This window comes from Gossypium hirsutum, chromosome A03 (genome assembly GCF_007990345.1).
Source record: "Gossypium hirsutum isolate 1008001.06 chromosome A03, Gossypium_hirsutum_v2.1, whole genome shotgun sequence".
NCBI classification, from domain to species: domain Eukaryota; kingdom Viridiplantae; phylum Streptophyta; class Magnoliopsida; order Malvales; family Malvaceae; genus Gossypium; species Gossypium hirsutum.
Genome location: NC_053426.1, coordinates 97,037,694 through 97,061,061, shown reverse-complemented (window position 1 = coordinate 97,061,061; position 23,368 = coordinate 97,037,694).

Genomic DNA, 23,368 nt, shown 5'->3' with positions numbered 1-23,368 from the left:
CATAAAACATGCCCACCAACCCTGTACACCATCTCCGCCCAACCCAACCCACTATGTGGGGATAAAATCGACCCACCTATCCCTGTACACCATATATGGGGATATAATCGACCCATCTAACCCTACACACCATAAAATACCGCATCGCAGTACATATCATAAGTATGCAGCTTAGCCGCAAGATAACAGGCTAATCGCCTCCTTCTCTTCACAGCAATCTCAACTCTATGCAATGCATCATAAATATCATGGCATGCTATTATGCAGATAATAAATCATATCAACATCATGTCAAAGCAGATTTACAAAATCAGATAGATACACATGTTTATAATAACATACTTTTCAGTAACCAATCAGATAATGGAGACTAGGTAATGCTTACCGCCCTTACAGTCAGGTCACAGTCGACTTAGGCGACCCATGCAACCTTACAGAACAAATCAGCAAAATTGGGCTCACACGCCTATATGCCCTACCCGTGTAGGCCCACACGCCCGTGTGGGTCACACGGCCCAACTTGACCTTGCCCGTGTGGATCACACGGCCTAGCCCAGATTCTCACACGCCCGTGTGATTCACTCGTGCCTGAACTTGTGCCTCACACACGTCCTAAAAGCCATCACATGTCCGTATGATTCACCCGTGCATGAGCCCTTGCCTCGCACACATCCTAAAAGACACCACATGCCCCAGGCTGTCGCGTCTGTGTGGCGCGCACACGGCCTGGCTCGTTAGTGACACGCCCGTGTCTCGCAACGCAGGCTACCTCATGGGCAGACCACACACCCGCGTGGCGTCAACAGGCCACTTTTTGACTTTCGTTAAAACTCATTTTCTGCGTAATCAGAGTACACACCTGGTTCATTTTCACCGCTAATCCAACCACGAGCAGTCTAAAGCCTAACATCTATAAAACCGAGCCCAAAATCAATCACTTAAATCGATATCCTTAAGAACTGCCGAATCTCGAAAGAGAGATCTACTTACCTTCAATGAAGAACGATGTTTCCTTGTTGTTTAGAACTCGATTACTGATCTACACAGCCTTGGATATTCCCTAAATAGCAACCAAAATCCCTCTTAAACAATCTCTAAAGGAAGTCACGAAACTTAATTAAAACGATATTTATCGAAATGACAGAACCGCTAGCAATGCACCCAAGCTTGTCGAAAAAAAAGAAAACAAAGGGAAGGGGAAAAAGAAAAGAATTTCGGCAGTAAGGAGGTTTTATGGAGAAGGAGGAAACAATAGTGAACAAAAAGAAAAATAAAGAAAAGAAAACATCTGATAAACCCTACACTTCTCCTTGAGTGTTTTAGTCTAACTAAAACGTCCGCATGACTTAACAGTAAAATTTGTGCCACACCCACGACTCGAACTTGGGTTCTCAGGCATACTCCATTGCCACTTAACCACTAGACCAGCAGACCCATTTTGATATAATCCTACCACCTTTTAAACTTAAGCCCTTGAACAAGAGTAAGGCTTTATTCATCAAAATACCAAAATTTTCCCCAAGCTAGGGCTTGAACTTGGGACGTCTCAATCACCTCCTAAGACACTTAACCACTGAAGCAGATACACATTTGTCAAATCCCACAAAAATGATTTAATAAAATTTGGGGTGTTACATTGATCTTTGAAACGAGAAGACTTCTAGTATTCGACTTGTACACTGCCAAATTAAAATTTACTTGGGTCAACTTTCCACGAACGCAGTGCTCTATCTTTCCAAAATCTACACCAAAAGAAAACTTCTATTATTCAAAACGGTCATACCTTTTTCCCCCCTATGACCAAATTGGCTCTACTTCAAATGAGTCAACTCCTGCTCCTTAATAGATGAGGGATTTCTTGTTTTACTTGTCATCGTTAAACCTTGCAAAACATGAAGTCTATCAATCTTTTGACCTTTCATTAAACCGAGAGCCCCATGAGACACTTTAATGCCACTTGACTCGATGTTAATTCTCCAACCCTTCCAGTCTAACATAATCAAGGAGATGAGATTCTTTCTTAAATCAAGTACATGCCTGACATCTGACAGTGTCCTAATTGTCCTGTCGTACATCCTGATCTAAATAGTACCTGCACCGTTTGTCTCACTAAATGAACCGTTACCCATACACACAACTTCACCTTCAACTTAATTGTATGTGGAGAACCAGTCCTTTTTGGGACATATGTGGAAAGAACACCCCGAATCCATGATCCATTTGCATGTAAACTTAGACCTTTTGGTCGTAGACACCAAAAACCTATCATCACCCTTATCATCGGTCAAATTAACATCAGCTAATTTTTCCTCGTTGCTTTCAATAGCCCTCTTATTTCGTAGTTTGTAACAATAAGCCTTAACGTGACGTAACTTCTTGCAGTAGCGATATTTGTTGTCCCTATTACTTGATGCTAACAAAATCGAGGCTTGCCTATCTGACTTGCTATTCGAACCAAACTTATTATTGAGTTTGTCTTTACTCAACAAGTGACCTTTATCATCCTCAAATGAGAGTTTATCTTTGTCATAAATCAGGGTCTCCCTGAAAGACTTATATGAAAGGAGTAAAGAGTATAATAATAACATAGCCTGATCTTCATCATCAAAATGAACCTCAACGTTCTTCAAATAATTTAAAAGAGTAATAAATTGACTGATGTGACCTCAAAAGTTCTCACTATTGTCTATACGGAATGTGTATAGTCGTTATTTCAACACCAACTGGTTAGCCAGATACTTTGTCACATAAAGGGTATCTAACTTTTTCCACAAGTCAAATGTCGTTTTCTCCATCAACACCTCTTGCAATACAAGGCATTCTCCATCAACACTAAATTGCAGACAATGCATTCTCACCAAGCTCTTCCCATTTTGGCTGATCTAGGTTATTAGGCTTTTTCTCGATAACGACCTTTTTTAGACCGTTCTGAACTAGAATTGCCGTCATTAAACTTGCCACTGGTTAAAATTTGTGATGCCATCGAACTTCTCAATGTCGAACCTTGTTGCTGCCATTTCTGAATAGGTTGGATGCAAAAATCAAACCAACCTTTGATACTAGTAGGGGTGAGTCAAATTCGATTCGATTCGAAAAACTCGATAAAAAATTCAAATTTTGAATTAAATAGTTTGAGTTATTTGAGTTAATCAAGTTATTTGGATCAACTCGAATAAAAAATAAATTTTTTTAGTTTAACTCGAATATGAATTACACAATTCTAGTTATCTAAAAATCCGAATAAGAAAAGGAAAAACTACGTCGTTTTGATAAATATTTTTTGATAAATATTTACCTTTTCTAAAGTTAAAAGTCAAAACCATTAAGTTAAAATATAAAATTACGTCGTTTTGATAAATATTTACTTATTAAGTTAAAAGGTAAAATAATTATATTGTTTCGTCTACTAATTAAATAATTGGTTGATGTAAACGCAACATTGAGTATAAATAATATGATTTGTTAACTCGACTTGACTTAACTTCAAATTCTTTGACTCGATTCAATTTGATTCAAAAAAAATTCAAATCGAGTTCAGTTGCAAAAATAGGATTCATCAACTTGACTAACTCAAATTTTTTGACTCGATTTGACTTGACTCGATCAAATACTCACCCTAGATACCATTTTGTTGGGGATAAACTCGTGTAAGCAACAAATAAGAAAAATAATGATGAAATTGAATAGATCAAACACAAAAATTTTATGTGAAAAAACTCTTTCAAAGAGGATAAAAAACCACGGGTAAAGATAATTTTACTAAATCGAAAAAATGAAGAGTACAAAGATAGAGATAAAAACTAAACTCTGAAACTCAAAAATAGAAACCCTCAAAACTTAAATACAAAATTCCCTGAAAGCTTGAAAAAGCTAATACTTTAATGTGTTATTTCTTTCTAGGGTAAAAAATGCCTATCTATAGGCTAAATTCGTAGGTCAAATAATTTTAAAATAATCTACACTAATCAAAGTTCACCTAGGACAAATACTCAAAATTTTTCTAGAAGAAAAAATTGAGAAAATTGCTTAACACACCGCTATGTCACGACGTTGTTTTTACTTCTCCCTATTTTGTCGTCGAATTGTCGTAACTTCGCATGGCTCCTCGTCATGATGTAGCTTTCTATTTGTGTATTAATTGACCAAAATGTGAGACATACTCTACAATTCTAAGTATATAAATTACCACTATTTTCTGGCAGAATAACGATAACTCAATAAACAATGAGTGTTTGTATTAAGTCAACCAGTGTCATCTATTTATAGAGAGGGATAGAAGAATCCTTGTTGAATAAGCCTTTTAGAAATAATATTTGTTTAATATAAAACACACTCTTACTCCAATTGAAATAGGGGTGGGCGGCACACTCTAGTTAATAATACTAGAGTTGTTGTCCCTCTCTAGTTAATGAAGGGATTTTGGGCCTTTCATATAGGGTCCAATTATTTGTGTTTTCTTCACTTTTGACCAACAATTTATAATTTAAACCAATCCAATATTTATTTTTTATTTTTCACAAATAGATATTAATTAATTAATTAATTAAGTTAACTAAATTAATTTTTTAATTAAATAATTTTCTCAATCTAATTCTAATTTCGTTAAAGTAATGACAACTTTACTGTAAAAGAATCTAAGAGGAAATATATTTAATTTTCTTATTCAATAGATCCATAATGACTAATTTATTTTGTTTTATTTTCAAACTTTAATTATTTAATTATAATTAATTAAATAATAATTTGAAAGCCTTAATGATTTGTTGGGGGGAACTTGGATTTGAAAAGTTGGAATTAGATTTCAATTATCACGTAAATGGTAAGAATAAAGTAGTTTAACTAGTTGAGATTCTATCTAACATGTATAGAAAATTATAAAAGCTTGGATTTGTCAGAAAAAAAAATTAAGGATTTCAAATATTTCTAAATACAGTATTTTTGAAATCCAAAGAAATCTGAGTTCCCAAATGCTATCTTAATTAATTCTCAAGTCATTTCTATATTTAGAGCTAATTTAGCATTGTTGTTGAGAAGTGTTTTTAAAAAGTGTCGTAAAAAAGTGCTTATGAGAAGTTATTTTTAAAAGTTTAGTTTAAGATTTAAGTGTTTAGCATTGCTGTAAAAAAATGCTTTTAAAAAGATAAAATGTCTATTTTAAAAATGATGATGTTAAGGAAAAAAAAGATGTATTTGAATATGAATAACTTCTATTTTTTTTTTGTAAAATATAATTTGAATATATATAACTCATATTAGATATTAACATAACATAGAAAATAAAAACCTAACAAATAAAATATTCTATGTATTTAAATTAAGTTTCAAAAAGGGGTAATAATTGTATACCCAATATAAATATTAAAAATTTTACATTACCATTTGCAATTTAAAGTGAATTCATTAAACTACAAGCTATGGCATCTCTTGTTAATTCCGTTTCATAACCACTTGAATTGTTTGATTCATCATCATCGTCATGCACATTTTCTAGATTAATAATATTCTTCTATGCCCTGTCAATATTTTTTGTATTCCATAAAATTTGCATCATTTCGATCGACATGTTATTGGATAAAATTGTGTATCGTCATTGTAACAAAAACGATCATCGTTTGCTTTTCAAAACTATAACATGACATATCCCTTAAAATGACCCTTTTTTTCTAAGTACCAAAAGTTCGTTCAATCATATTACATATTGATGAATGTGAACGATTGAATATCTCTTCTTTACCATATATAGGTCTACGTCTACAAAAGTCAGGTAAATGATATTGTTGTCCTCTATATGGTCTAAGATAGCCTTTCATTTGAGGATATCCATAATCAACAAGATAATTGTAATAGCCCGTTTTCAATAAAATCAGAAAAATGGTTTTGGGATGTAACACCCCAAACCCGAGACCGTCGCCGGAGTCGAACACGAGGTGTTAACAGACTTCAAACCACTTATTAGAAATTTCCCAGACAAGCTGCCAATCTGCGTACGAGTCGCATTAAAAATCATATCTTGAGTTCTGAAACTCGAAATCCAGTTCCGTAAATTTTCCCCGGAACTAGACTCATATATCTATATGGTAGAATTTCTGTAGAATTTTTGGCCAGGCCAATTGGTACAGTTTATTGGTTAAAGTCGTCCCTGTTCCTGGGTTCGACTACTCTGACCCTTGTGCATTACGACTTAGATATCTCCCTTTACAGAGCTCCAATACTTATGCCGTTGGTTTCTAATGAAACTATACTCAAAATGGAATCTATACATATAAAGAATGACTTCTAATTGTCTCTGATTAATTTAGGGTGAATTTCTAAAGTCGGGACAGGGGTTCCAGAAATCGCTCTGGCCCTGTTTCACAAGAGTTTAATTATCTCCTAACATACAGCTCATATGGTCGTTTCGTTTCTTCTATATGAAAATATACTCATCGAGCTTCGATTACATAATTTATTCATTAATTAATTCCATTCCTACTATTTTTAGTGATTTTTCAATCTCACGTCACTGATGCTGCCAGCATCTATTACTAAAGCAACTATGCCTATCTCGTGATTTCTCCTTGATCTAACTAGTAATTCATCATACATATCACAAATTATGATCATGACTAGCCATGCCAAAGGCTAATCATTGTCAAACATCTCCCTACTACACTATTTCCATATCATGAATTTTAACACAAAAAATAATCAACCATGACATATGGCATAAAAATCGAATTTCCAAGACTTGCGACCTAACATTATAGAACCAAATCCAACCGAACATTTATGCCATTTTCGCATGGCTAAAAGTTTACATACCAAATTTCAACAAAACATATTAGCCTATACATGCCGAAATGTTCTCCTAGACCGACTAAAACGAAGATACCAAAAGTTGCTAGCCGGTGTGATGACTTCGATGACAGTCCCGAGCACGCAAAAAGACGAGTCCAAGAAACCTAAAGTAGGTGACAAGCAAACACCGAGTGAGTATATAACTCAGTAAGTCATAAGCATTACATTGTCGTTCAGTAATAATATATCATAAGAGAAAATAAATAATGCGGGATTAAAATCCTCCATCCATACCCAAACTGTGCTATAATTCCTTAGGCATTTCGGTTCGATCTCATACCAAGCCCTACTTTGACATTTCATACATTACACCATATGACATTGGATGCATTTATCTTCAAGTATAATCACCACATAGGTTCAAGACTTACCAAGCTCAATCCCAAATATAAATAAAATGTCTATTCCTCATGAGCTCAAGGTGTTTACTCGTACCGCTGTCCTTGATTGACTCGATAAGGCCGCACACTTAGAGCATGTATATTTATTAGAGAATGTATAATAAGCCCGCACACTTAGTGCTTAATAGTCGAACTCACACACTTAGTGCTATATAATCAAACTCGCACACTTAGTGCTATACAATTTGAACCCGCACACTTAGTGCCAATCTCATGATCATAAATGTTTACACCCGCACACTTAGTGCCGAAACCAACAACTCAATACATCTCACCTCTTTTCTTTTTCATTCAATACTTTCATCACCCCATGCATACATGTATATATATATTTATCATTCAATTCAGCATCATTACATAGACGTTATGACCATTTAAATTAATACAAAATATATGCTTAATGACTTACCTTGTGTTGGGTAAGACGGTTCCAACTCGGCTACTCGATGATCTTTTCTTTGCCTTTGCTTGATTCTCCTCCTTTAACTCCTTGAGCTTAATCAATAAATCAACTAGTTTAACCACCTTGCTAAATATTTATAATCCAATTACACATGCATATGTTTGTTAGTATATTCGGCAACCATCCTCACTAATTACCCATTTAGTCGATTATACACATAATCAAAGGTAACCTCACGAATGGGCATACTTATGTATATATATATACACTTCCGAATGGGCATCACAATTAGATTTAACACTACCTTCATACTCAATTAGATGGCCGAATGTATGTACAATGTCAACTATAACATCATTTAAACATCTAATTTCATCTCATGAACACTTGATCGAATTTTCCTAATCTAGCATATTTTCACATCTATTTGTAACATCATGTAAATCCACATATAACTACATTTCTTAAGTTCCACATCTTAATGCCCATTATAGCCATTCTCATAGTCTAAATCTAAAAATTGGCACATCCACCTTTCAACCATGTTAGCCGAATACTCATTCTCTTCTTAGTCCTAAATTCGGCACCTCCAACAAAGTGACTTAACAACTTCAACTTTCATGCTAACATAACAAGCAATTTAACACATACATATAACTAACATGTTAATAGCATCAAGGTATCAACTAAAATTTTTAAGCTTCTTAGTCAAAGCCTAACTCTCTGACAACCCCAAATCCAACCATAGGGTAGATAGAATTTAGACTCATCACCCAAAGGTTGTGTAAACTTCCAAAAATATCATTGAACATACCTTGATCTAAAGGACCACCTTGGCCGAATCTTGCTTCCTCTTCTTCCTCTAGTTACGACAATTGCAAAAGAAAGAAAACATGAACACTCCTTCTTCCCTCCTTATTAAGCATTCAAACTCACTCATTTTCATGCCACAACATCAAACACTCCTCCTAGATACAAGCAATGGCCGAACTTCTTCAAAATTTTTCTCCCTTTCTTTTTCTTGGTTTTTCGGCTAGGAGATGGCAAGTATGAACACCCCATTTTTTTTGTTCACTTTCCTATTATTATTCCCATCATTTGTTAACTAAAAAAAACATATTAAATTAGAATGAGTGGAGCATCATCACTCATTGGCCGGCCACCATGTATTTTATGGGTAATTTGACTTGCAAAGCCATGCTTCCTCTCCCTATTATTAATTACTCCTTATAATTCATCTATCATCTTTTCTAACTTCGTCAACTAGGTCCTTTTCGAATTAATTCACATTCCTAAAGCTAATATTAAGCATTTAATTTCTCATATATTCACTGTCACACAAAAATTTATGTAATTAAAACACAAAAATAAATTTTTGGCTCGGTAATGTGGTCTCGAAACCACATTCCGACCAGGGTCTAATTAGGGTTGTCACATGGGACTACAAATTTGAAGTCAAAAAATTTTATTTTATTATGTTTTATGCCTACATCATGATAGAAATACCGTATAAAAATTTCGTTAAGAAATTTTACCGTTTACATGTTTAATTTGATAAAAAGGACTAAATCACGTAAAGTGCAAAACTTGAGTTCTAATCGCTAAAGGTATTAAATAGCTATAGAACAATATAGTGGAGGTCCTTATATGGTAATTAGACCATTAGAGTTGATAATGGATTTTAATGGTTTGGCATTATTGAAATTTGAATGAATTATTAAGGTTAATTTTGGAAATTAGTAATTAAAGTTATAATTAATTAAATAAAACAAACTATTATCATCCATTATCATCATCTTTCATCGAATTTTAAGAGAAAACCTAGCCATGGAAGCTTGAATTTTTGACAAGTTTATTTTGCCCAAGTAGGTATGCATTTTTGTCCCGTTTTTAATGATTTTTATGTATCTGGGATCGTTGTAGCTTAATCTAGCTAGCTCAGGGACAAATTTTTGAAACTTTTAAACTATTAGGGATTTACCATTGATGCATTTATATGATTTTTGAAGTTTGATGTTAGAAAACGAAAGGTTGTTGTTAGGCAAACTACTTTTGTAAAGAGATTTTTGATGAAATTGTCAATTAGGGGTTATATTGAAAAATGTGATAAATTCATAGTATAATTTGTGAATTTATGAAATATGTGGGCTGCTATAAGTGTATAAGATATTCAGTTAGGCTTAGGTAAGGGTAAAATTGCATAAATTTTATTTTCTAAGTCTAGGGACTATATTGTAAAGAAATTAAAAGTATACAAAAATATGTTTTGGATTAAATTGAATGAATTATATGTTAAATTGAATTAAATTTATCCGTATAGATCTAGTTAGACCTCGTACGGAGTTAGATGGGGACAAAGAGAAAGTCTCGGATTAGTCGCCTCCATATCCACGTATACTCCTCAAGGTAAGTTCGTGTAATTAAATTGCATTTATATGTTTTTAATTGAAATATATATAAATGTTATGATTTGTCATATATAATTACTGAGTGCATATCCAACGACTTACGACGATTATTGAGCCTTGTTTGAACCATAGTAATCTGTAAGATACAAATGACATGTTATTAGGGTTACCGATTTATGGCTCGTGAGAGCATGCCGATTTATAACACGTGAGAGCATACTGACCTTCAGCTCAATTGAGCATACCGATTCACATCTCGTATGAGCATACATGTACATGAACTGACGAATTACAGTTACATGAGCTAGCACACTATGTATGAGCTATCCTTGGTATTCAACAGTAATCTATACGAATCAATGGGCAATGTTCTATTACAAAATGATATGAGTTTGAAACAAACTATTACATGAAATACTTGAAAATGTTGTTACATGATATATAGATATATGAAATGGATGATATTTGTATATGGAACTTGATTAATTTTTGAGCTCATCCATGATGATTGGTTCATATATGTATTTACATGACTAATATAGTTGGTGAATATGTGCTTAAGCATTTGGCAAAAATGTGTTGGGATATGCTTTGTACTTATTACTTGATTAAATGGTAAGTTAAATTCTAAGTTATATGAACTTACTAAGCTTAAATGCTTACTCTGTGTTATTTTTTTGTTTTATAGTGAATCAGAAGCTCATTCTGGTTGGAAGCTTTTCAGAGCTATATCACACTATCCATGGCTATTTTGGTATTTTCTATTGTTAAATTTTGGTTATAATTGCATGTATAGGTATATTGGCTAATGTTGGCCTATATGTTTAGTTATTGGAATGACCATTTGTTTGGCTTGTGTTTCGGTATTTTGATGATGGTATGAGTTTAGTTTTGGCATGTAAATATTAGATTTAATATGGTTGATGGTTTGGTCAATGCGGTTGAATGATGGAAGATGAAATGATAGATGAATATGCATAACTTATATGGCTTGTGACTTGTTGAGAATTGGTACTTTGTTTGTATAGCTTAAATGACTATTCATGCTAATTATAGAATGGCATTTTGGTACCAAATTGTTATGTTTTGGTAAGTAATTTATTTGGTATGTATTGGTGCAAATATGCATGCAAGTTAGTTGATTATTTGGTCAAATTGAAGACATGGTTAGGCGTGTTTATATATTGTCATTTAAGGTGCCTAATGACATATTGGTTGTATTATATTATACCATATGTCCATATGGGCAGAGATATGGGCGTATTTCTCATTTGTGTGTGATACATGGCCAGGTGGCACGGTCGTGTGTCCCCTGTAGCTTTCATAGGGTTGCAAGTGAGGCTGTTATATGGCCTAGCACACGGCCTGGCACATGGGCGTGTGGAGTTACGTTGAAGGGTACACGATGGCACATAAGCGTATAACTTGGCCGTGTGACCTAAGTAAAAGAGTTACACAGGACAAACACGGGCTGGGACATGGCCGTGTGTCCCTATTTGAAATGCCCGCACAGCCTAAGACATGGGCATGTCTCTTGGCCCTGTGAACCCTGCAGTGTTGAATTTTTTTACTATTTTCTGAAAAATTTCTTGAGTTTTCGATTTAGTCCCGACTTGTTTCTATTATGTATTTAGGGCCTTAAAGGCTCGTATAAGGGACAATATGTATGATTTTTATTGGTTTTTTATATGAATATTGATATGTTTCGAAATATTTGAAATTTCTGTCTGTTTGATTTGTCAACTTTGGTAATGCTCTGTAACCCTACTTTAGCGAAGAATTTAGGCTAAATGTGTTACATTTATTAGTATTAGAGCTACGGTTTAGTCAATTCTTATAATGAACGTAGCATGTGCGAGTCTAGCCATACATGCCATTATATAACTTGTGATGGTGTGATATCTCCTGACCGTTTTAAAACATGTATTCATATAGCAATGACATCCAACCGAGTTGACTCTGATGAAGTATAGAGTATTGTTGAAGCTTCCATTCACGGAGTAGCATTGAGCAATAAAAAGGCCCGTAGTTGAGGGCCAGGTAAAAGAGGCTAAAAAATTCTTCTTCTAGATGATGAACGAATGGTTTACTGTGTTCATACAGACGAATTCAGTTGCTCAACAACCTCCACCCTCTCCTTCTCCCTAACCAGTTCCCATTATTCCTCAAGGTAAGGAGCCAATCTGAGTTAGTAAGCCACTAGTCGATAAGATTCGTAATTACGGGGCTGAAGAATTCTGAGCTACTATTGAAGATGATCTTGAGAAAGCTGAATTCTGGTTAGAGACTACAATCAGGGTTTTTGATGAGCTATTCTATTCACCGGCTGAATGTGTTAAATATGCAGTGTTGTTATTGAAAGATCTAGCTTACCAGTGGTAGAACACGTTAACTTTTGTTCTGTCAAGAAAGCATATCACCTGGGAATTCTTCCAGACCGAGTTCCAAAAGAAATATATTACTTAGAGGTTTTTGGATTAGAAACGTAAAGAATTTCTAGAGCCCAAACAAAGTCGCATGACTGTATCAGAGTACGAGCGAGAATTTGTTAGATTAAGCAAATATGCTTGGGAGTGTATTCTGACCCAGACCGCTATGGGTAAAATATTTGAAGAAGGGTTACACGAGGACATAAAACTTCTAGTTGGAATTCTTGAGCTAAAAGAATTCGTTGTACTGGTTGATAGAGCACATAAGGCTGAGGAACTGAGTATAGAGAAAAAACATGTTGATTTTGAAGCTAGAGACTCGATAATGATATGGATTTGGAAGTCATATCAGTCAGTATCAAAGAAATCAAAAGAACATCATAATCATTCTACAACTTATGCAGGTTATTCTATTAGAGATAGAGGTACGCGATGCTCCAGTCCAAAATCTAAAGCTACATTTGTACCAAGTGTGGATAGTGCCAGAGATGTATGGCCCGAGTGCAAGCATTGTAAGAAAACACTTTATCACGAGTGTCGGTTAAAGAACGGAGAGTGTTTTAGGTGTGGTTCCTTAGACCACTATCTTAGAGATTGTCCAGAGAAATCCGAGAAAGAGAAAGCTCAGACCACGAGGCTGAGCAACACTGCTGTTAGAGGTAGACCACCTCATAATCTTGGAAATGTAAGTGGTAGTTGTAGTATTACAAAATATTCAATTGTGAGATCCGAGGCACGAGCACTAGCTAGGGCTTATGCTATTCGCGCACGAGAGGATGCTTCTACGCCAGATGTTATTACCGGTACTTTCTCTGTTTTTTATATTGATATTACTCATTTAATTGATCCGGGATCCACTCATTCATCTGTGTGCACGAATTTAGTGTTTAGTAAGAATTTACCTCTTGAGTCAACTAAATTTGTGGTTAAAGTATCAAACCCCCTAGGTCGGTATGTGTTAGTTGATAAAATTTGCAAGAATTTTCATTTGATGACTCATGGTTACAGTTTTTCGGCTAATTTGATGCTATTACCGTTTGATAAATTTGATGTAATTTGGGGCATGGATTAGCTAACTCTACATGATACGGTTGTAAATTGTAGACGAAAGCTTGTTGTATTGAAATGTCAAAATAGTGAGACATTTCATATTGAATCAGATAGTCTGAGTGGGTTGCCTATGGTTATATCAACTATATCGGTAGAGAAATATGTGAGGAAAGGTTGCAGTGCTTACCTTGCATATGTATTGGGCTCTAAAGTATTTGAATCAAAGCTTGAATCAGTACCAGTGGTTTGTGAGTATCCTAATGTGTTTCTGAAGGAGTTACTTGGGTTACTGTCGATTACATAAATTGAGTTTGCTATTGAACTTGTACTGGGACATCACCGATTTTGATGGCACCTTACAGAATGGCCCCTACCGAGTTAAAAGAGTTGATAGATAGGGGTTTTGCTTGACCTAGTTTTTCACCTTGGGGTGCACTGGTTCTGTTCATTAAGAAAAAGGACGGATCGATATGATTGTGTATAAATTACCGTCGGCTCAACAAAGTTACAATCAAGAACAAATATCAACTACCTCGCATTGACGATCTATATGATTAGTTGAAAGGTGCCATAGTATTCTCGAAGATTGATCTTCGCCAATACGAGTGAATGATTCGGATGTACCAAAAACTATATTTAGAACCATGTATAGACACTACAAATTTCTTGTGATGTCGTTTGGCTTAACTAATGCACCTACAGGATTTGTGGATTTGATAAGCAGAATCTTTAGACCGTATTTAGATAGATTTGTAGTAGTATTTATTGGTGATATTTTCATATATTTATGAGACGAGTCTGAGTATGCTGAACACTTCAGAATTGTGTTGCAAAACCTGCGAGATAAACAACTCTTTGCTAAATTTAGCAAATGTGAGTTTTGGCTCTGAGAAGCTGGTTTTCTGGGACATATAGTATCGACTGAAGGGATCCAATTTGACCCGAGTAAAATTTCAGCAGTTGTTGATTGGAAACTACCAAGAAATGTATCTGAGGTCAAAAGTTTTCTAGGATTAGCTGCTTATTATCGAAAGTTTGTTAAAGGGTTCTCAATGATAGCTACATTGATGACACAACTTTTACAGACGACTTTTACAGAAAAATGTGAAATTTGAATGGTCCGAGAAATGTCAGGAAAGTTTTAGTTAGTTGAAAGCACTGTTGACTGAGGCACCAATTTTAGTTTAGCCTAAATCTGGTAAAGAATTCATGATTTTCAGTAATGCATCTTTAAATGGTTTAAGTTGTGTTTTGATGCAGGAAGGCAAAGCATGACCTAGATTTGGAAGCTATTGCGTTTGCGTTGAAGATTTGGTGACATCATTTGTTCGGCGAAAATGTCATATATTTACTTATCACAAGAGTTTAAACTATCTAATGTAGCCAAAATATTTGAACCTGAGGCAGCGTAGATGGCTCAAACTGTTAAAAGATTATAAGTTGATCATTGATTATCATCTAGGAAAAGCGAATGTAGTTGTTGACGTTCTGAGTAGCAAGTCTTTATTTGCTCTACGAGTAATGAATACACGACTGACATTATCTGATGATGGCTCAGTTTTAGCCGAGTTAAAAGCTAAACCAATATTTTTACAACTAATTTGTGAAGCTAAGAAATATTATGATGATTTGTTAGCTAAACGGGTATAGTGTGAGTCAACTTTTGTTTCAGAATTTCAGATAGGACCTGATGATTGTTTATTGTTCAGAGGTAGAGTTTGTGTACCAAAGAATCTACAGCTCATTCAGAGAATCTTACACGAATTTTATAGTGGTAGCTTGTCTATTCATCCGGGAAGTAATAAAATGTACAGTGATTTGAGACAGATGTATTGGTGGCCGGGAATGAAACGCGAGATTTCTGATTTTGTATCGAGATTTTTGATGTGTCAGCAAGTTAAAATTGAACATCAGGTACCTTCAGGACTGTTACAGCCAGTGATGATACCGAAGTGGAAATGAGATAGAGTTACTATGGATTTCTTATCGAGTTTACCCCTATCACCGAGAAAGAAAGATGCCATCTAGGTTATCGTTGAACATTTGACGAAGTCTGCACATTTTATTCCGGTACGTACCAATTTCTCCCTTGACAGATTAGCTGAGTTATATGTTTATGAGATTATCAGATTACACAGAGTGCCAGTCTTCATTATTTCGAATAGAGATCCACAGTTTACATCATATTTTGCATAAAGTTACAGGAATCTCATGGTATGTGATTGCATTTTAGCACTGCATTTCATCCTCAGACCGATGGTCAGTTCAAACTAGTAATTCAGATTTTTGAAGATATGCTTCGTTTTCGTGTATTAGAGTTTGAAGGCAATTGAGAAAAATATCTACCGTTTTCAATCGAGTATAAAGATGGAACTGTATAAGGCTCTATATGGTCATAAATACTGAACTCCGTTATACTGGACTGAACTTAGTAAGAGAAAGATAAATGGGTTGATTTGATTTGTGAGACTAAAGAAAAAGTAAAAGTGAATCGAGACAGTTTGAAAACAACTTCAGATTGTCAGAGATCATATGCAGATCTTAAATGTAAAGACATAGAATTTCACGTCGGCAATAGAGTGTTTCAAAAAGTATCACCATGGAAGAAAGTCCTTCGGTTCGGTCACAAAGGAAAGTTGAGTCCACGATTTTTTAAGTCATATAAGATTACTGAAAGAACCGGACCTGTTGCGTACCGATTAGCTTTACTGTCAAAACTAGAAAAGACTCATAATGTCTTTCACGTGTCTATGTTATGACGATACCGATCTGAAACTTCACACGTTATCTCCCTGACAGATGTTGAGATTCAATCTGGTATGACATATAGTGAGGAACCGATCGGAATTTTGGCTTAAAAGATGAAACAATTAAGAAACAAGAACATAGCTTTAGTAAAAGTTCTCTAGCAATGACACAAAATAGAAGAAGCCACCTAGAAACCCGAGAAAACTATGAGAAAGTAATATCCGAACCTCTTTTCTGGTAGGATTTTTGGGGACGAAAATCCTTTTAGGGGGAGAGTTGTAACAGCCCGTTTTCAGTGAAATTGAAATAGTGGTTTCAAGACCAAATACTTGGAAATAATGTTACATGTTATATAGATATATGAAATGGATGATACTTGTATATGGAACTTGATTAATTGTTGAGCTTATCCATGATGATTGATTCATATATGTATTTACATGGTATGGTTGGTGAATATGTGCTTAGGCATTTGGCCAAAATGTGTTGGGATATGATTTGTACTTACTTATTACTTGATTAAATGGTAAGTTGAATTCTAAGTTATACGAACTTACTAAGCTTAAATGCTTACTCTATGTTATTTTCGTGTTTTATAGTGAATCGGAAGCTCGTTTTGGTTGGAAGCTTTTTGGAGCTATATCACACTATCCATCGGCTCTTTTGGTATTTTTGGTTGTTAAATTTTTGTTATAATGGCATTTATAGGTATATTGGCTAATGTTGGCCTATATTTTTAGTTATTGGAATGACCATTTGTTTGGCTTGTGTTTCGGTATTTTGATGATGGTATGAGTTTAGTTTTGGCATGTAAATATTAGATTTAATATGGATGATGGTTTGGTCAATGTGGCTGAATGATGGAAGATGAAATGATATATGAATATTCATAATTTATATGGCTTGTGACTTGTTGAGAATTGGTACTTTGTTTGTATAGCTTAAATGACCATTGATGCTAATTATAGAATGGCATTTTGGTGCCAAATTGTTATGTTTTGGTAAGTAAATTATTTGGTATGTATTGGTGCTATGCATGCAAGTTAGTTGATTATTTGGTCAAATTGAAGACATGGTTAGGCATGTTTATATATTGTCATTTGAGGTGCATAAGGGCATATTGGTTGTATGACATTATACCATATGTATAAGACTTGTTTATGCTTGATTTGGATGCTTTATAATAGCTTGCAACTATGTGCAATGTTGTGTATAGGTTCATGCCAAATTGGGTGAGAAAAATGGTTTGTAAAATGGTCTATTTTCATCCACACGGGCAGAGACACGGGTGTGTGGGGCTATAACAGCCCAATTTCGGTGAAACCGGAATAGTGGTCTCGAGACCACAAATTCGAGCTGAAAATAAAATTTATTTTTATTTTATTATATGGTCCATAATATGATAGAAATGTAATGTGAAAATTTTGAAAAGGAAATTTTATCGATTATGTGCTTAATTACTAGAAGGACCAAATCACATAAAATGCAAAAGTTGGATTCTAGTAGCTAGAAGGATCAAATAGCTATGGAATTCAAAACTTAAGGTCCTTATATGGTGATTAGACCATTAAAGAAAAGACTGTAGATATTTTGGTGACTCATCCATGTAAAAATAAAAAAAAGACTAAGGACTAAATTGGAAATATGAAAAATTATTAAATGACAATTTAATTAAATGAAAAAAAAGTTTTATATCATCTTCCCCAAATATTTCCATGGAAACCCTAGGATAGAGGAAGAATACTTATCAAGCTTATTTAGGTAAGTAATCAAGCATCGTTTTTAGTAATTTTTATATTTTTGAAACCGGGATAGTCTAATCTATCTATTTAGGGGATTAATTTGAAAAGTTATCAAAGTATGAAATTTGGGTCATAGATGAATATGCTAGAAATATGAAATTTATGGTATAAAATGAAAGGTTGTTGATAGATAAAAAGCTTTTACAAAGCAATTTTTTATGGAAACTTGATTTGATTTAGGGACTAAAATGAAAAAGTGATAAAACCCATGAAAAATTATGAAATTTGTGAAATGTATGTGCTGTAAATGTAGTATATAATTTTCGATTAGGCTTGGAATAGGGAGTAAATTGCATAAATTTCATTTTCCGAGCCTAGGGACGAAATGAGAATTTATGAAAAAGTTAGGGGCAAAATGGTAATTTTGCCTAGGATAAAAAATTTGAGTCTATTTGAATATAAAATTTGATAAATTGATGTTAAATCTACTCGTATAGATCTAGATAGACCAAATTCGGAGCTAGAACGAGGAAATGAGGAAAATGTCGGATTAGTAGATTTATGTACATGAACATTTTTCGAGGTAAGTTCGTGTAACTAAATTGTATATTTTTTTTGCTTGAATTTAATGTTATGTTTGTGAATTGTATAAATACCATAAACATGTGAAATGATCACATACTCGTTACAGCCCGATAAATGAAAATGCCCAATCAATAATAATGCCCGATAAATGCTAAATGATAAAAATGTTACTTATATGCTTGTGATGAATGTGAAATGTTTCTATTTGAATTATATGTATGATTTAGATGTATGAATAATCACATGATTGTTAATACTTGAAAAATGTTAAATCTCGTCTGAATAAAGGAAGAATCAATGTATAAATGTAATTTCCTGAAATGGATGAGGTCCTCCCTTTACTGCTGATGGGATTTAGCTCGGACGAGTAATCCTATTGATCTCATGATAGAAAGGATTTAGCCCGAACGAGTAATCCTGATATAAGTCCTCTCGAGCAAATGTCATGTATTGGATTTAGCCCGGACGGGTAATCCAGATCAAGCTCTTTAGAGCATATGTCATAAAAAGGATCTAGCCTAGACTGGTAATCCTATCGTATATATGTGTGGCTCGAGACTGTACTCTCCGATATAGTACTCTATGGGTACCACTGGACATGAATTGATGGATTCTGATTTGTACACCTCGAGTGTACTACCTGTGTAACCATTGATATTTAGGATAAATTCAACAGGTAAAAATCTTGATATGAAAAGATATGGATAAGAAATGAGTTATTACACGTATCCAGTTGAAATACAAGTAAACGATGATACATGACATATGATATATGAAAACATGAGATGATGATATTTGTACATGGACTTTATTTGATAAATATACATTCATTCTTGATTATAGACTTGTACACCTTGAGTGTACTAATCGTGACCTTGATGTTCTGAGTAATACGAGTAAAGTTCTTATATGAAATGATCTGAACTCTAAATGAACTATTACGAAAATTATACTTGAAATAATGATATGAATTATGCATGTTGAATGAATACATGTTGTGGAAAGCATATCTGATTGGAAGCTTGATTGTTGTTGAGCCCATAATATGGAATATATGACTAACAAGGGCAATGAGAATGTATGTAGGGCTTGAGATCAAACTGATTGATTATTCCTTACATAGTTACCTCAAAATAGAATGAATGGTAAGTTAAGTACCATGTTATTCGAACTTACTAAGAATTTTATGCTCACTTAGTTTTATTTCCCTGTTTTAGAGTAAATCAGAAGCTCGTTGGATTGGAAGCTCGATGGAGATCACTCACACTATCCATCGGCCCATGTCGGTACAATATGGTAAATCAATTATGGTTGTAATGGCATGTGTAGGATATATTGGCCATATTAGCTTGTAAATGTACACGATGCTTAAATGAAGCTTGTAATCTAGTCATTGGAATGGCTAGTAATGTGTCATTTAGATATACTTGTAATGTTAAACTATGTTAGTTATTGATATGTTAAGTAGTTGATCAAAATATGTTTAACACATGGATTGAACCAAGATAAGATGGTAAATATGTATGCATGCATTGATATGCCATGTTGAATTATGGAAATTACCTAATTTGAATGCTTGGAATGGTTGGATTGTACTTCGTATGTTTTGGTGTAGGAAAATGGTCAATTTGGGTGACAAATGAGGCTAGGAAATGGCTTTATTTTGTCCACATGGATAGACACACGGGCGTGTGTGACACACGACTGAGTACATGGGCGTGTAGTTTGGGCGTGTGTCCTTTGCACCTTAATTTTAAGAAACAGAATGCTCAGAATTGAGCACACGGGCAAAGACACAGGCGTGTGTCTAAGCCGTGTGTGATATAGGGGTGTGTGTCTTGGCCATGTGAAACCTGCACCTAATTTTCAATTAAATTAATTAACCACACGACCTAGCACACGGGCGTGTGACATGACCGTGTGCACAAGTTAGAGAGTTACATGGGGTCGAGCACGACATGCACCACAGATGTGTCCCAGGGTCACACGGGTATGTCCCTTGGACCACACAGGCACGTGAGCCCTACACCTTGGAAAATTTTTAAAATTTCGCAAAAAAGTTTTAGAGATCTTGATTTAGTCCCAATTCGATTCTAATGCTCGTATTGGGCCTCGAGGGTCCAATTAAGGGACGTTTTGAATGATCTTGGTTAATGAATAGTAATTTACAGAAATTATTTGTAAAATGTTCTGAAAGTTCTGGCAATGCTCCGAGACCCTGTTTCGACAGATACGGGTTAGGGGTGTTACAGGGGCTACTTCAAAAGGTACACGGTCTGGCACACGGGCATGTGACTTGGCCGTGTGACTCAAGTCAGAGAGTTACACGGGCACAAACACGGGCTGGGACACAGCCTTGTCTCTCTATTTCGAAAGCCCACATGACCTGAGACATAGGCATGTTTGTTGGTCTTGTGAGTCACAGATCCTGGTCACTGGGTCGTGTGACCCCTACTGTGATGAAAATTTTCACTATTTTCTAAAAATTTTTCGAGTTTCCTATTTAGTCCTGACTTGTTTCTATAGCGTATTTAGGGCCTCGAAGGCTCGTATAAGGGATAAGATGTATTATTTTGATTGGTTTTAGATATGAATATTGATATGTTTTGAAATGTTTGAAATTTCTGTTTGTTTGATTTGTAAATCCGATAATGCTCCATAACCCTGTTCTAGCCATAGATTCGGGTTAGGGGTGTTACAATAATATTTCCCTACATGTCATAATATGATAAAAAATTAATTCAAAAGTTATTTATTTATTTTTAAATTGTCAAATAAAGAACTTATACCTTATTATTTAATAGAAGAAATAAATGCAATATCTTACCATTTGGTAGGTGTAAAAATTTGTATTTTGTGTAACACCCCTTAACCCTATCTCGAAGTCGGAACAGGATTACGGAGTATTACCGGTCACTACAGTTTGATTACAATTACTAAAGAAAGAAATACAATTCAGTTCATAAAATACATCTTAATGTTCCTTTAATGGGCCCTTGAAGCTTAAAATGTATGTTAAACCAAACCGGGACTCAATCGGAAGCTTATAAATTTTTCATAAATTTTTAAAATTTCTGCCTTTGAATAGTGCCACACGTCCGTGTGGCTAGTGTAACACGCCGTGTGGATGATGTGACACGCCCGTGTCATCACCCGTGGAGCTCTCTGACTTATACCTATAAATCAATTAATTTCACAAGGCCAAGGCACACGTCCGTGTGCTCAGCCCATGTGACAACCTGTTTGTAGCATTTTAGGTGCAATGGACACACAGCCTAACAACATGCTCGTGTGCAAGTCGTGTGTCTCACACGGTCTAGTCACACACCCGTGTGACACACTGTGTGGACTCCAAATAAACTTTATAATTCAAATTTACCAACCCTGCAAACTTTAAACAACAAGCAACTTAATATTCAAACTTTCAGCCAATCCAAAATATGATAAACACACTTAATTCTCATTAAACCATCATACCATAATCTAACACTTATATTCAATAACCCTTAAACAAACTACTTCAAATTTGCACTTAAGTACCATTCAAGCAATTCATAGTGGACTATATTATAGCACTCACATTACATTTATTAACTAACTATTAACATTCTTCACTAACATCAAAATAACCTAGGTACATGCCATTCTTGAAGATAAGAAACTTCACCAAGTACTTGAGTTCGGGAGTTCGCTCGGATGTTGAGACGTTAGTTACTTTGTACCTAACCTGTGTACGGAAAAACACCGTACGCTGAGTATACACTCAGTGGTATTTCTATAAACTAATGCTTAGAACAATAATAAGCCATATATATGTATTGTAACTCAAACTTTTACTTTCATAGTCTTAATAGCTTAATCTCTTGCCTTTATCTTATAGCTCTTAAATGTAACTAAACAATTCTTTATATATATTTCATATCATTCAATACCTTTCAACAATCGTATAACAGTCACAGTCACATAATCATTAGCAGTCGGTCTTCAGTAATTTCATTTACCTCTATTAACATAACTCGGACTTGGACGGATACACGGATCCATCCCACACACTGGGATATCATACAGTGTTTCATCGGCTGAAGCCGGTATACACCGTAAAGGTAACAATAACAGTAACAGTAACAGTAACAGTAACAGTCAGGTATAGAGTACCTCTTCGGAACGAATCTGGAACAGTAACAGTAGTCGACACATATAGTGTCTCATCGACACACAGTCGGAATATCCCTGAACACTTTCAATCTTATGGAATGCCAACTATATCCGACTAGCCCGACACTGTTAATAGGGTATTCAAATCATTTCATTTTGATACAGAAACAGTAACAATTTCCATCACATCATTTATCATACATACCAACCAATTAAAAATAACAATTACATTTATTAAATTATTAAGTATAGTTTATAGAAATACAAACTGTAATTCTCGAGTTTACTCGATATCCTCGTTCACTTTCTCCTTCCCATTTTTCGATGACGTTTCCGGTGCTACGTTGGCTACATAAAATTTAACATTTAAAATTATCAATGTATGTTATTTAATAACATACTCTTTTATTTCCATGTAACTTTTACATAAATTCCAATTTAGTCCTTCCACCATAACCATTCTTTCTCTTCAAATAATCTCATATTTTCATTTAATACCTATTTTAAACAAGTTTCAACTCTTAGTATTCAATATAAAACATCAATTCTACAATTTAAACAATTCAGTCCCTACTATAACAAAGCTTATATCTATCTTTACAATTCAATC